Source organism: Ambystoma mexicanum, chromosome 2p (genome assembly GCF_040938575.1).
Source record: "Ambystoma mexicanum isolate Mex_15411 chromosome 2p, UKY_AmexF1_1, whole genome shotgun sequence".
NCBI lineage: Eukaryota > Metazoa > Chordata > Amphibia > Caudata > Ambystomatidae > Ambystoma > Ambystoma mexicanum.
Window position 1 is genome coordinate 1,259,653,825 of NC_090923.1, and position 14,645 is coordinate 1,259,668,469.

General features: G+C 48.8%; 2 non-coding genes across 2 annotated transcripts; both read left to right on the top strand.

Moving 5' to 3' along the window:
• Positions 1-2,001: 2,001 nt before the first annotated feature.
• Positions 2,002-2,108, top strand: LOC138568605 (U6 spliceosomal RNA). Its single transcript, XR_011302925.1, has one exon. It is a non-coding gene; the product is annotated as a U6 spliceosomal RNA (small nuclear RNA).
• Positions 2,109-14,309: 12,201 nt separating this feature from the next.
• On the top strand, positions 14,310-14,416 carry LOC138568606 (U6 spliceosomal RNA). Its single transcript, XR_011302926.1, has one exon. It is a non-coding gene; the product is annotated as a U6 spliceosomal RNA (small nuclear RNA).
• The last annotated feature ends 229 nt before the right edge of the window (positions 14,417-14,645 follow it).

Genomic DNA, 14,645 nt, shown 5'->3' on the forward strand with positions numbered 1-14,645 from the left:
GTTGGTTGATTCTTTTTTGATTTCTGTAACTTTCAAACAGTCCCATTGTGAATTACCATTGTCGCAATGTGCTGCAGTGCAGGGAAACTTAAAAGTAATGGTAGGGAGAGGACGAGGGAGAGGGAGGGGGGTTGTGGGTGGTGGAAAGGAGGGAGGGAGAGAGGGAGGGAGGAGAGAGAGACAGAGAGAGAGAAAACAAAGAAAATATGGTATTCGGGGGCTATGTGTTTGCATGGAAAAGATTTTAGGCTTTTAATCAAGTGGAAAGGGGCTCTGTGGCTGGTATCTCAGCCTGTTGATGCTTTGTTGAGTTTCTTGGAACATGCAAGGAAGGAGACCTGAAGCACTCCCGACCAGGTTGCATGTCTCCAAGTTACTGAAATCCCACAGACCTCCTCCCTGTGCCACAAAGTTCTGGGCACTGAGCTCTGCAGTTGTTTCCGACAGGTCGCCAAGTGCCCCAGATTTACTTTCTCATAGTTGCTAGTTACTGCTACCCCACCTCGACCACTATATTTTCCCCAGATACTTGCTACTGTGGAGTAAGCAGGGCTAAGAGAGAGTGAGAGGGTGTGTGCCTATGCAAATCATCTGCCAGTATGCTTCCTGGGAGGTCATTCCATCTCACAAGCTGACACCTGGGCAGTGGCAGGTAATTTGGAGAACAGACATATTCGGACAGGCCACAGAGCAAAGGCTGGGCCGTTGATTGAGGATCCATTTAGCCATGTCTCCCTAAGTTACCGAGGTCCAGAAAAATTCCACCCTCAGCTCTTATAGAGAGGTCCTTGGCCGATCGTGGCCGATCAGGGCAGTGAAGGGTCAGGGGTGACTGCACACTGCCTCACTTTTTCACTGCTTTCTACAGCGGTAATGCCTTTGCAGAAGGGGCCTGTACAAGTGATGTTGTCCTGCGCTATGGGAAAGTGACATTTATCCACTGACATTAACCAAATTACTTGCGCTGTTCAACGCACATACATGCAGAGAAATAATTTTATATTTTTTGGGGAAGGTGTAGAGGGTTCTGCTGAGGATTCTTTTAAGCTGTCTGCTACTCTTGCTTTTACATAGAGTCTTTCCTGCCCAGGAATGTTTTACGGCCTACTGTATGTCCCTCCCTTACAACGAAAAATCTGTTGAAAGCACAGAGGTACATAGGAATGGATCTGTTAAAAAATGAAACAGAAAGCCTGGAACATGTCGGAACTGGTAGTGTTTGGATTTAGCACATTTGACTGTGAGTCAGTTTATTGTATCAGTTGACCCACTGACCCCCTTACCTCCTGTGTAATACTTTTGCTCTCGGTAGGGTTGTCCAAAGTTCCCTTCTTAAAGTGGCTTTCTTATAAAAAATACTAGACCTGCTTTTTGTGGCACACAAGCCTCATATCCCGTTGCAGTTGATAAACTCACATCATCTCCCACCAGTACAAGCTGTAAAGGAATTCCAGGGCTTATCCAAACAAACTAGACGTGGGTCAAGGTTGAGCAATCCTTAAATCAGCAGCAAAGTTAAAATTGAAATCAGCCTCAGAATCTTTTAAAGGACGGTCCAACATCTGTTGCTTACAGGGCTCAATCGGACACCCTCTGGTGGTGACGCCTTACCCACCTCCTGTTCTTGCCTTGTCCTTGATACAGCCATGGGCCCACATACACTCAGAGGTACAGAGTTTTTCTCATGTCTATGGGTCTATTGTGATGCTCTCAGGCTTGCATCACCCAGCCATTGTGATGGGGAGGGGGTGAAATTTTTACAAGCACCCGGGAGCATTAATCTTTCTATCTTTAAATATAATTGGCATTAAACTAAAACCCTTAAGGACCAGATCAATACAGCAGCAAAGAATGCTTATTCATTGTTGTTTGCCTCTTCATTTCATACCACCCGATATCTAAATGGTGTTTGGACTTTCTGCCCTCTGACATAAGGACATTTGGAATGGCAAACCTTTGACCTGAGATCCTAATGAATGGTTTGATTGACTCTCCCTTTGCGCTTGCTTCTGCAACACATGTACTAATATTGGAATGATAATGGGAAAATTAAATTGGCCCCTGCTCTAAAGGATGACACGCACATTCGTAAAGCATTCACTATTTTTGGCACATGACAGGACAGAAACTTTCTTAATTTGCAAGTCTTTATTTTTTAATAGATCTTTTTTAATGAAGATTGAAATTGTATGTTCATTCATATTACACGACAACACAATACATTTTGCGCCAAATTCAACACTAATGCCTCAGGAGCCTTTTACTTGTGAATCCTCTTGACTGAATGAACAGCCACGTCCCCTTGAATTTCTTGACTTGTACTTTTAGAAGTGGCATGCTTCTTTTGTTTTTTTTATCCCATTCTACCAAACTCAGTATTATCACTTTCCCCCTTGTTCTGCACTCCAGCGTAAACTGCTTTGAGGTGATATTTGCAAAGATCGCTCTGAACTACAGCTTTACTTGCTTCTGGGCCTTAATCTTTAATTGGAGCTGAGCAGTGTACTCCGGACGTGGCTGCTTATAGTTGGTTGATTTCTTTTTTGATTTCTGTAACTTTCAAACAGTCCCATTGTGAAATACCATTGTCACAATGTGCTGCAGTGCATGAAAACTTAAAATTAATGGGAGGATTGAGGGAGAGGGAGAGGGGGGAAGAGAGAGGGCGGGAGGGTGGGAAGGAGTGAGTGAGTGAGTGAGGGAGGGAGGGAGGTAGGGAAGGAGGGAGGGAGGAGAGAGACAGAGAGAGAGAAAACAAAGAAAATATGGTATTTGGTGGCTATGTATTTGCATGGAAAAGATTTTAGGCTTTTAATCAAGGGGAAAGGGGCTCTGTGGCTGGTATCTCAGCCTGTTGGATCTTTGTTGAGTTGCTTGGAACATGCAAGGAAGGAGACCTGAAGCACTCCCGACCAGGTTGCATGTCTCCAAGTTACTGAAATCCCACAGACCTCCTCCCTGTGCCACAAAGTTCTGGGCACTGAGCTCTGCAGTTGTTTCCCACAGGTCGCCAAGTGCCCCAGATTTACTTTCTCATAGTTGCTAGTTACTGCTACCCCACCTCGACCACTATATTTTCCCCAGATACTTGCTACTGTGGAGTAAGCAGGGCTAAGAGAGAGGGAGAGGCGGTGTGCCTATGCAAATCATCTGCCAGTATGCTTCCTGGGAGGTCATTCCATCTCACCAGCTGACACCTGGGCAGTGGCAGGTAATTTGGAGAACAGACATATACGGACAGGCCACAAAGCAAAGGCTGAGCCATTGATTGAGGATCCCTCTAGCCATGTCTCCGTAAGTTACCGAGGTCCAGAAAATTCCACCCTCAGCTCTCATAGAGAGGTCCTTGGCCGATCGTGGCCGATCAGGGCAGTGAAGGGTCAGGGGTGATTGCACACTGCCTCACTTTTTCACTGCTTTCTACAGCGGTAATGCCTTTGTAGAAGGGGCCTGTACAAGTGATGTTGTCCTGCGCTATGGGAAAGTGACATTTATCCACTGACATTAACCAAATTACTTGCGCTATTCAATGCACATACATGCATAGAAATCATGTTATGTTTTTTTGGGGAAGGTCTAGAGGGTCCTGCTGATGATTTATTAAGCTGTCTGCTACTCTTGCTTTTACATAGTCTTCCCTGCCCAGGCATGTTTAAGTCATACTGTATGTCCCTCCATTACAATGAAAACTCTGTTGAAAGCACAGAGGTACATAGGAATGGATCTGTTAAGAAATGAAACAAAAAGCCTGGAAAAATGTGGAAACGGGTAGGATTTGGACTTACAATTAACTAACAGTTAGATGTGCTATCCCTTGACCCACTGACCCCCTTTCCTTTTGTGTAATCCTTTTTTTCTCAGTAGGGTTTTCCAAAGTGGATTTCATATAAAAGATCCTAGACCTGCATTCTGTGGCACACATGCCTCATATCCCGTTGCTCTCGATAAACTCACATCATCTCTCACCAATATAAGCTGTAAAAGATTTTCAGGGCTAAGCCAAGCAAACTAGACGCGGTTCGAAGGTTGAGCAATCCTTTAATCAGCAGCAAAGTTAACATTGAAATCAGCCTCAGAATCTCTTAAAGGATGGTCCAATATCTGTTGCTGGCAGCGCGCAATGGGGCAGCCTGGGTGCTGACACCTTAATCCATCTCCTGTTCTTGCCTTGTCCTTGATCCAGCCATGGGCCCACATACACTCAGAGGTACAGAGTGTTTCTCATGTCTATGGGTCTTCTGTGATGCTCTTACGCTTGCATCACACAGCCATCGTGATGGGGAGGGGGTGTCGATTTGCAAGCACCCTTGAGCATGAATCTTTTTATCTTTAAATATAATTGGCATTAAACCAAACCCTTTAGGACCAGATCAATACAGCAGCAAAGAATGCTGATGAATTGCTGTTTGCCGCTTAATCCCATAACATCCGACATCTAAATGGGGTTTGGTCAAATGTTTGCCATAACAAATGTCCTTATGTCAAAGAGCAGAAAGTCCAGAGGTCCTAATCAATGGTTTGGTTGGCTCTCCCTTTGCGCTTGCCTTAAGGCGTCAGCACCAGAGGCTGCCCGATTGCGCCCTGCAAGCAACCAGTGTTGGCCCATCCTTTAAGAGATTCTGAGGCTGATTTCAATGTTATTTTTGCTGCTGATTTAAGGATTGCTCAACCTTCAGCCCACGTCTAGTTTCCTTGGCTATGCCCTTGACATCTTTTACAGCTTGTATTGGTGGGAGATGATGTGAGTTTATCAAGAGCAACGGGATATGAGGCATGTGGGCCATAAAAAACAGGTCTAGGATCATTTTTATAAGAAAGTCTCTTTAAGTAGGGAACTTTGGACAACCCTGCTGAGAGCGAAAGGATTACACAAAAGGTAGGGGGGTCAGTGGGTCAAGGGATAGCACATCTGACTGTGAATCAGTTTATTGTAAGTCCAAATCCTACCTGTTTCAACATGTTTCCAGGCTTTTTGTTTCATTTCTTAACTGAACTTAACTTCCTATGTACCTCAGCAAAACATGTACTAATATTGGAATGAAAATGGGAAAATTGAATTGGCCCCTGCTTCAAAGGATGACACGCACATTCGTAAAGCATTCACTATTTTTGGCACACGACAGGACAGAAACTTTCTTAATCTGCAAGTCTTTATTTTTTTTTTTTTTAAATTTAACTTTATTGGTTTTAAACAGCAAAGGTGAATCATGAGCAAGAAGCAAATTCAAACATACATAGGAACCATATATCGCTACTGCATCTTCTCCCAGCTCAGATTCAAATAGCGTAACTACAAAGACAATACAGTCAAGCGTGTGTCCACTCCGGACGAGTGAACTATGTAACTCCCCTTCCCTCCCTCCCTCCCTCCCCTTTTGTTGCTCATAACACTTCCGTGGCGTGATGGCTGCTATAGTCTGAAGAAACTTGCGACGCGGCAACATCTGATAGTCGTTGTCTTTGTGAATCATGAATCGTTGGTAGCATGATCGGATGTGTGACAGGCACGGACCTCTGGACGATAAGGATCTCATTTTTCATACATCGTGGAAGGCAGTTGGTGAATGCATTTATTGGCTAGGTGTTGGGTGGGCGTTCGGTCTTGACATGTAATGGCTTGCGAAGTCACCCCACGCTTCTTCGTGTTTCGCGGCCTTGTCGTGCAGGGCCGCCGTTATCTTCTCCATTGTGTAGATATTGGTGGCAACTTTCAGCCAATCTGTCTCGTTTGGCAGCCGTGGGGATTTCCATTTTATAACTAGGGCCGCCCTAGCCGCTAGAAGGAGGGGGGATACCAGACCTTTCACATGGATCAATTCGTCATCGTCCTCCTCAAGACCGAACAACGTGAGTAGGGGGGAGGGTTCTCTGTCTATGCCATCTAGTCGCTTGATCCACCCTAGAACCTCCTGCCAGTAAATGCGCACTTTAGGGCACCCCCACCACATGTGCCAATAGTCTGCTTTCGCTCCGCAATGGCGCCAGCATCTGGGATCGGAGGTTTGGAACATCTTTGAAAGCCGAAGCGGATCATACTGCCAACGGTGGAGTAGCTTTACAGCGTGCAGTTTGTATTGAGTAGCAATAGACACTCTGGCGGGCGTGTGGCATATCCTGTCCCAGGCCTGTTGGTCGAACTCTCTGCCGAAATCTTTTTCCCACCTTCCTTTGAGGCGGAGGATCGGGGAATGGTCTTTGGTGATCAGAGCTCGATACATCCTGGATATCAACCCTTTGGTCGCAGTGGTCGTGTCTAAGATTATTTCGAAGGGCGTTAGGTCTCTGCGCGTGGTGGCTTTCCATTCCTCCCTTGACAGCACCCCTTTCAGCCGTAGGTACAGGAAGATCGGGATCGGGTGAATTTGGAGGGCGTCTTCCAGATCCGAAATTGGTATGAATTTCTCTTTCCTCCACAGCTGACCGACTCTTTCTAGGCCTGCGTCAAACCAGGCTTGATACCTGGCGTGTTCAGGGATCTTCTCACGGATGCCAGGTGACCAGAGGTGGCTCAGGGGTGAGGGCCATGTTGTAACTCCTGTCATAGCCTTACCCTTCTTCCAGATGTTCCACATGGCGCCCAGTATCGGGTGTTCACGTAATGGTTTTACGAGCTTGTTCCTGGGGACCCATAGCCATTCTGCGAGGGTGACATTGCGGAGAAAGTCATTGTCCAGCTGGACCCACTGGAGGTCCTTCCTGTCTCTTAGGTGTGGGACCAGGATCCTCAATTGTGTTGCCTGATAATATATTTCTATATCTGGAAGACCTACGCCTCCGAGCTCCTTCGGTAGTATCAGGACATCGTACGCTATTCGTGGTTTTCTGCCATCCCAGAGGAAGTCGAGTATGGTTTTCTTAACCTGTCTGAAGAAGTGTTCTGGGATCGTGACTGGAAGGGCCTGAAACGGATACAGAAAGCGTGGGAGGCTTACCATCTTGATAGCGTTCAAGCGTCCCATCCAGGAGATTGTGAGCGGCTTCCATTTCAGTAGGTCAGTCTTTAGGGCAGCTAGGAGCTGGGGGAAGTTCGCCTCGTAGAGCTGCGTAAGATCTCTTGTTATATTGATCCCCAGATAGCGCAGCGTTGATTCCTGTATGGTCAGGCCGAGGTGTGCCAACTCCCTTTGTTGTTCAGGGGAGGGTACGTTAAGCGGGAAGAGGATGGACTTAGACCTATTGATTTTGAAACCAGATAGTGTTCCGTATTCTTCGATGAGCTGGATCGCCCTCGGGACTGACGACAGGGGGTTGAGTACATGCAGCAGGATGTCATCCGCATACAGGGCCAACTTGTATTCCCTTCCGTTCACTCGGATACCTTCCACAGCAGAGTCCGCCCGGAGAGCTCTGGCTAGTGGTTCTAGGGACAGCGCAAAGAGTATCGCCGAGAGGGGGCATCCTTGTCTCGTTCCTCTGGTTAGTGGGAACCAGCGCGAAAATTGGGAGTTCACCATCACTGAGGCTTTCGGGGTCGAGTAGACCGCTTTGATCGCTCGACGGAGGACTGGTCCGAGGCCTATATGCTTCAGCGTGGCTTCCAAGAAGTGCCACTCGACCCTGTCAAATGCTTTTTCCGCGTCGATTGAGAGCAATGTTGGCATGTCCGGAGATGTTCTTGATTCATGTATTAGATGGAGGGTCTTACGAGTGGAGTCAGCGCCTTGTCGACCCTGGATAAAGCCGACTTGGTCGTTGTGGATCATCGAGGGCATATGCGTCTCTAGACGGGCTGTGAGGATTCTTGTGTATATTTTGGCGTCGATGTTTAGCAGTGATATCGGACGATATGAGGCACAATGCCTCGGGTCCTTTCCTTCTTTGGGGATTACTGCTATCAGGGCCTCTGAGAAGGACGCGGGGGCTACTCCAGAATGAAGGATGTTATTAAAGAGTTCAACCATGAAGGGGAGGAGGGTACTTTGAAAGGTCTTATAAAATCCTGCCGTGTAACCGTCATTCCCAGGGGCTTTTCCTGTCGGGAGTCTTTTAATAGCGTCTTCAACTTCCTCTGCTGTAATGGGGGAGTCCAATGCCTGTGCAATATCGGCTGGGAGAGAAGGCATGTTAACCGCCGATAGGTATTCCGTAATTGCCTCCAGGCCGGGGGCATCTTGTGAGGTGTAGAGCTTCTCATAGAACGTGGCAAAGGCTTCGGGGATATTGGGGGGGCAGCGGACTCTGGGTGGTTCTTCTTCTTGTATAGCGGGCACCCACCTCTCGCGACGCTGGCCTCGGAGTCTGGTAGCGAGTAGTGCCCCCGCCTTATTACCGTGTTCATAGTGCCTCTGCTTTAGACATCGGAGTCGATGCTCAATGGCTCCAGTTTCGAGTTGGCGCAGTTCCTCCCTTTTGGCATTGGCTTGTTCTATCTTGTGTAGCCTCTCCGTAGTCGCGGTTTGTGCCAGTTGATCCAGTTGGGTGATTTCAGTCCGTAACCTATTCTCTATCAGTTGTCGTTCCCTTTTTTTGGCCGCACCTTCTCTGATGAGCACCCCTCTCCAGGTGGCTTTGCCCGCCTCCCAGACTGTGTTCGTGGAGATGTCACCTGTGTTATTTTCCTCAAAATAGTGGGTGATGTCCTGTTCGAGTTGTTCTCGAAAAGCCAAGTCTCTGAAAAGCGATTCATTGCAGCGCCATTTGACCGACCTCCGGGGGAGGGCCATCTGATCCAGTGTGACCGTCACCATATCGTGATCCGACCAGGTGACCGGAGATATATCGGTGTCTGTCATTGCCGTTGTGAGCGCAGGCGTTAGATATATATAGTCAATCCTGGAGTACGTGGCGTGTGGGGTCGAATAGAAGGTGTAGCCTGCGCGTGACGGGTTCCGGTGTCTCCAGGCATCTGTTAAGTTGTATACCTCCATCAAATCTGCCGCCCTCGAGTGTGCGCCGATGACTGGAGTGTTTGCAAGGGGGTCGCCAGCTTGTCTGTCGAGTTCCGGATCCATCCACGTATTGAGATCCCCACCCAGGATTACTTCGCCTTGTGCCTCAGTCATAACCTTAGGGATCGTTTGATGAAGAAACCGGGATTGGCCGGTGTTTGGTGCGTAGATGGATGCGAGCGTGACAGCGGTGCCTTGTATATTGCCCACCAGGACCATAGATCTTCCGCTCACGTCAGACCAGGATCTCATGAGCTCGAATTGTAAGGCCTTGTTGATCAGGATGCCCACCCCTGCCTTTTTTAGGGGGCCAGAACCCCAGTGTTCGGAGCCTAGTTTGGGATGTAACACTCTCCGTTCTTCTCCTCTGGAGTATCGAGTCTCTTGTAGAAAGAGGACGTCCAAGCCTGCCCTCTTGAATTCCCGCGATACAAGAGACCTCTTGGTGGGGGAGTTGAGGCCCTTGACGTTGAGAGTGCCGATTTTAAGGGTGCCGTACCTGTCACCTGCTACGTTACTTTTTGTGGTCATTGTTGCAAGTAGCGTGTTCATCGTGTGTGTCGCGTCGTCTTCGGAAGTTAGTTGCCACAGTGGAAGTACATCGATAAATGGTTCGTGCCTCACGAGGCATCGAATTTGCGATCAACCCACCCCCCTCCCCCTCCTTTCGGGTATTGTTCATCATACCCAGTGTTCTCGGTTCCAATCTAAGTACTACATCTTTCAACCCCATGTGAAACTGAGTCTCGAAGTGGATGGCGTCCGCGTTGGACCAGACGCACTCAGCCGGTCTTTCGGCGGACCGCCTGTGAGGGTTATAGCCTCGCAACCCCCTCCCCCCATGGTAGTGTATCATAGTTCTGAGCCCCCCTCCCCCCCCATTTGATTGCTGAACATCAATCACAGGATAACAAGCAACAAGAACAGTTATCTTAAGTATACAATAGAGAAAGAAAAGAAAATTCAACGATACGTGTGGGTACAATGGACGTCATTCGCTGGTCGATCTTCAGAAATGACAGTAGAAAGTGCACAATATAGGGTGTCCAGCGGGCCCATGACGTCGACCCACCACTGAGTACCAACTCCCTGGCCCATGGGTTCCGAGTAAGATTCTTCAGGGCAAGTGACGGGTGGGTGCCGTCTCATCCATTTACGTCCGGGGAGTCATTGGGACGTCTATATTTTCTTGCTCCCCTGACTTTATTCCGCTTCGGGCCCTGGGGTCTCCTTCTCTCTCCATCCCGTGCCGAGTCGTTCTGTGTTTCCTCCCGCGGGTCCGGGTCCAGGAGCTCCGCAATGCAGTTCCGAATGTCGTCTTCGGATCGGAGCGCTATTCGTCTGCCCTCGTGCTCAAAGTTGAGGGAGAAGGGGTATCCCCACCTGTACCTCGTGCCTCGGTCCGTGAGCCACTTCGTGAGGGGGCTACAGAGACGTCGTAGAGCCAGCGTGAGCGAGGAAAGATCTTGAAAGATAGTTATCTTGGCCCCGCTGAGGGTGAGGGAGTCCGCGGATCGAGCCTTCGTGAGAATCTTTGTTCTGTCTTGGTATCTATGGAACTTGGCAAGGACGGATCTCGGGCCCCCTGTTGGGCCACCGGCTCTGTGTACCCGCTCAATTGCGGGCTCGTCCACATTCTCATCGGCAACTAGTATCCTAATGATATCATTTATGGTGTGTCTAAGATCTGATTCCGTCTCACCCTCGCGCTCCGGGATCCCACAAAAGCGGAGGTTATTACGGCGCTCCCTGTTCTCTAAATCGTCAATTTTCAGTCGGATGTCTTCTTCTCTTCTCTCTATGTTGCTCATTCTGAGGTTCAGTTGGGTTTCCATTACATCAGTCGAGGCCTGGTTGTTTTCGACCCCCTCAAGCCTCTGTTCTATGTTATCGACCCGCTGGGTCATTCTATCGAGCTTGTCTCCTAAGTTTGCGCCCATGTTTCTGATCTCATTTAGGAGGGCGGCTATGTCCCCTTTGGTGGCCGCCGTACCCGCCTCGGGGTGCTCAGTCGCCATTGTTCCATCGTTATCGGGGTCCAGATCTGGGGAGATGTATGCAAACCTGGCGAGTTTGCTGCGGGTGCTCATACGGTGTGTGGGTGCGAGGAGGCACACGCCCCTATGATGGGGGCCTTTCCCTCAGCACCAGGGCCCGATTGCTTGTCGGCGTGAGGGACGGGAGCGTGACTCGGGTGTCCCAGGGAGCGGGGGTGGGAGACGGGAGGAGGCACACGCCCTGGGATCAGGGGCTCTACCCTCTGTTCGTACTGTTCGTCTCCGGTGGTGGCCTCTGGTTCAATATCCTCAGCCACTCGGGTTCCACTGTCCTGCGCCGGTGTGGCCTTTGGAGTCTGTCTGGATTGTGCCTGTGAACTTTCAGGGGCTAGGAGAGGCCCGGGTCAGGCTTGTAGGTGCGGGGGCCCCGTCCGAAGTGTTGCCTGGCTGGTGAGGGAGTTCCGCGCCAAGCTCTGCAGCGCGGGGGGGACGATTCTCTGCTGGATGGGGGGTGGTAAGAGATTTCGCGTCCTGCAGGTCCGGGATGCCCCTCCGTTGACGGGGTGGGGTGGCGTTGCCGGCAGTCTCTGTACTCAGAAAAGGGGGAGCCCTCCGGGGGGCCCTGGAAAGCGCGCGTGTAGTGCGGGCGGGAGACACTCACCCGACCTGGCGATAGCCGGTCCGCGAGGTTCCCGAAAGCTCTCCTGCGATCTGGAGGGGGGGCAGCGGTCGACTGAGGTGATGCTTCGGAGTGCGGGAGGCCGAGTAGGCCGTACGCGAGTTCGCGCAACTTCGGCGCCCGAGGAAGTGCTGCGTAGGAGGCCCGAAGGGGGCGGCTCTTGTCGGGGCGATTTCGCAGGAGAAATCGCTCCGATTTTCGTCGGAGTTTCGCCCAGAAGTCGGGGGCCAGGTCCAGGGGGCTCCGTCCGTCGTTGTTGCTCGGGTGGGGGGGCCAAAAGTGGGGGCTCAAGGCACTTTTGGGGGTTAGGGGAGCGGAGCTCACACGGAGGAGTTCTGCATCCGTGCGCCCCCTGGCGGCCGATAAGTCTTTATTTTTTAATACATCTTTTTTAATGAAGATTGAAATTGTATGTTCATACATATTACACGACAACACAATACATTTTGTGCCAAATTCAACACTAATGCCTCGGGAGCCGTTTACTTGTGAGTCCTATTGACTGAATGAACAGCCCCACCACCTTCAATTTCTTGACTTGTACTTTTAGAAGTGGCACGCTGCTTTTGTTTTTTTATCCCATTCTACCAAACTCGGTATTATCACTTTTCCCCCTTGTTGTGCACTCCAGCGTAAACTGCTTTAAGGTGCTATTTGCAAACATCGCTCTGAACTACCGCTTTACTTGCTTCTAGGCCTTAATCTTTAATTGTGGCTGAGCAGTGTACTCCGGATTTGGCTGCTTTTAGTTGGTTGATTCTTTTTTGATTTCTGTAACTTTCAAACAGTCCCATTGTGAATTACCATTGTCGCAATGTGCTGCAGTGCAGGGAAACTTAAAAGTAATGGTAGGGAGAGGACGAGGGAGAGGGAGGGGGGTTGTGGGTGGTGGAAAGGAGGGAGGGAGGGAGGGAGGAGAGAGAGACAGAGAGAGAGAAAACAAAGAAAATATGGTATTCGGGGGCTATGTGTTTGCATGGAAAAGATTTTAGGCTTTTAATCAAGTGGAAAGGGGGTCTGAGGCTGGTATCTCAGCCTGTTGATGCTTTGTTGAGTTGCTTGGAACATGCAAGGAAGGAGCCCTGAAGCACTCCCGACCAGGTTGCATGTCTCCAAGTTACTGAAATACCACAGACCTCCTCCCTGTGCCACAAAGTTCTGGGCACTGAGCTCTGCAGTTGTTTCCCACAGGTCGCCAAGTGCCCCAGATTTACTTTCTCATAGTTGCTAGTTACTGCTACCCCACCTCGACCACTATATTTTCCCCAGATACTTGCTACTGTGGAGTAAGCAGGGCTAAGAGAGAGGGAGAGGGGGTGTGCCTATGCAAATCATCTGCCAGTATGCTTCCTGGGAGGTCATTCCATCTCACAAGCTGACACCTGGGCAGTGGCAGGTAATTTGGAGAACAGACATATTCGGACAGGCCACAGAGCAAAGGCTGGGCCGTTGATTGAGGATCCATTTAGCCATGTCTCCCTAAGTTACCGAGGTCCAGAAAAATTCCACCCTCAGCTCTTATAGAGAGGTCCTTGGCCGATCGTGGCTGATCAGGGCAGTGAAGGGTCAGGGGTGACTGCACACTGCCTCACTTTTTCACTGCTTTCTACAGCGGTAATGCCTTTGCAGAAGGGGCCTGTACAAGTGATGTTGTCCTGCGCTATGGGAAAGTGACATTTATCCACTGACATTAACCAAATTACTTGCGCTGTTCAACGCACATACATGCAGAGAAATAATTTTATATTTTTTGGGGAAGGTGTAGAGGGTTCTGCTGATGATTCTTTTAAGCTGTCTGCTACTCTTGCTTTTACATAGAGTCTTTCCTGCCCAGGAATGTTTTACGGCCTACTGTATGTCCCTCCCTTACAACGAAAAATCTGTTGAAAGCACAGGGGTACATAGGAATGGATCTGTTAAAAAATGAAACAGAAAGCCTGGAACATGTCGGAACTGGTAGTGTTTGGATTTAGCACATTTGACTGTGAGTCAGTTTATTGTATCAGTTGACCCACTGACCCCCTTACCTCCTGTGTAATACTTTTGCTCTCGGTAGGGTTGTCCAAAGTTCCCTTCTTAAAGTGGCTTTCTTATAAAAAATACTAGACCTGCTTTTTGTGGCACACAAGCCTCATATCCCGTTGCAGTTGATAAACTCACATCATCTCCCACCAGTACAAGCTGTAAAGGAATTCCAGGGCTTATCCAAACAAACTAGACGTGGGTCAAGGTTGAGCAATCCTTAAATCAGCAGCAAAGTTAAAATTGAAATCAGCCTCAGAATCTTTTAAAGGACGGTCCAACATCTGTTGCTTACAGGGCTCAATCGGACACCCTCTGGTGCTGACGCCTTACCCACCTCCTGTTCTTGCCTTGTCCTTGATACAGCCATGGGCCCACATACACTCAGAGGTACAGAGTTTTTCTCATGTCTATGGGTCTATTGTGATGCTCTCAGGCTTGCATCACCCAGCCATTGTGATGGGGAGGGGGTGAAATTTTTACAAGCACCCGGGAGCATTAATCTTTCTATCTTTAAATATAATTGGCATTAAACTAAAACCCTTAAGGACCAGATCAATACAGCAGCAACGAATGCTTATTCATTGTTGTTTGCCTCTTCATTTCATACCACCCGATATCTAAATGGTGTTTGGACTTTCTGCCCTCTGACATAAGGACATTTGGAATGGCAAACCTTTGACCTGAGATCCTAATGAATGGTTTGATTGACTCTCCCTTTGCGCTTGCTTCTGCAACACATGTACTAATATTGGAATGATAATGGGAAAATTAAATTGGCCCCTGCTCTAAAGGATGACACGCACATTCGTAAAGCATTCACTATTTTTGGCACATGACAGGACAGAAACTTTCTTAATTTGCAAGTCTTTATTTTTTAATAGATCTTTTTTAATGAAGATTGAAATTGTATGTTCATTCATATTACACGACAACACAATACATTTTGCGCCAAATTCAACACTAATGCCTCAGGAGCCTTTTACTTGTGAATCCTCTTGACTGAATGAACAGCCACGTCCCCTTGAATTTCTTGACTTGTACTTTTAGAAGTGGCAT